The sequence below is a fragment of the Caenorhabditis briggsae genome (genome assembly GCF_000004555.2).
Source record: "Caenorhabditis briggsae complete genome, chrV, whole genome shotgun sequence".
Lineage (NCBI taxonomy): Eukaryota > Metazoa > Nematoda > Chromadorea > Rhabditida > Rhabditidae > Caenorhabditis > Caenorhabditis briggsae.
Window position 1 is genome coordinate 16,390,476 of NC_013488.2, and position 1,662 is coordinate 16,392,137.

Below are 1,662 nucleotides of genomic sequence, written 5' to 3' on the forward strand. Positions count from 1 at the left end.
CAGGATATCAGCAACATTTTACTAGTTAGCCACTTTTTGATATCTTTCACAGAAAATGAGATATATAGGCTCAAAGTGGACGATCCGGGTGTCGTTCTATTAGAGGTTTTACGGTATGTTGCTGTTCTCCCTAAATTTTCCAAAGTTTTCCAAAGTTTCCTAAATTTTCCAAGCAAAGTGAAGTATCAATTGTTAAAACTCTTTAATTTTTGATTCAAAGAATTTGAATATTTTAATAATTTGTTTTTGTCTTTGAAAACGAAAATCTAAAAAGTCGACAATTTTGAGTCTTTCTCGTCTTCTTATAAGCTTTCAAATGAGTATAATCATGGCTATTTTTCATACATGGCTATTTTTCTGGCCCGGCTGGCCCGGGTTTTCGAGGCAAAAATTTTGAAGAGCCATTTTTTGAGAGAAAACTGGATTTTTGAGAACATTTTATCAAAAGTTCTTTGTTTTCAGGTTTAAGAAGGGTCATGGGATAAATTTCGTACTTTAAAATGATTATTTTGACAAAAATGTATCAAAAATTATCTGAAAATTTTTGAATTTTTGGAACCCGGGCCGGCGGGCTGGGCCAGGGCTGACACGGGCGAGATTTAGCAAGTATGCTATTTTTCAATTTTTTGGCTCCGCGACACTTCGAAACTGCGACATTTCGAAACCGGTATTTTCGCAACCGAAAAAAACACCGAAAAATGAATTTGGAAATTGAAAAAAAAAGACTTAAAATGAAACCGTTTTTTTTACTATTTGGAAGATTTAAGCATATCAACGTGTTCCATGACTTTAAGAGCCTGAAACACAGTTTAGCATTATTAAAACCGTAATTTCGATTCTTGTTCAAGTGGCCAGAACGTCTGGCTGCGCCAAAGCCAAAGAAGATTTGCAAACTTCTTTAAAACTGACAACCGAATCCAGAAGAAACGGGTCTAACTTTCATTGTATATACCTAAACTTAAAACAATAAACAATGGTTGAACTAAATTATTTAATTTTATTTGATAGAAAAAGAAGAAGAAAGAAATCGGACAAAAAATAAAATAGAAAATGTGTTGATCGAGAAGGATAATGGTAATAATAATAATGAAAAAGAGAGAGAAAAATAATGATATAATAATGAAAAATACACCAAAATGAATGGAATGAGGAGAATCGGGAGAGCTATTGGGACACAAATTGAAATAAAGAGGGTGGGGGGAACCTGATGAAATTATGGGTGATTTTTTAAAGTATGAACTAAAGCTTCCCAATGATTAGTCGTATTGATTTTTAGATTTTTTTTTTGATGTTTAGCCATTCTGAACAATCCAAAAAATGCGCTCTACCGATAGAAAAGTTCAGAAAATCCAAAACTGCCAATTATCACCATACGATCTACGAATCTCTCTAACCAACTTCTTTTGACTACCATCATCACTCCAGATGACGTCAATTTGCTACTGCAGGGCATCCACATACTTCGACACGGTGAATCTTTTAGGACGATGAATTTTCTAAAGTAAATGCGCTCTAACGCGAATACTGTAGTTAAGCGCGCTGAATATCGACGCGCATGCTGAAAAATGAATTACTGAGTCGTCTCACAGCAAATTTTGCGATCTTCGACAGCATCATGATAATGGAGGGCACGGGATTGCAACAGGGGGGTACCGAGCTCGA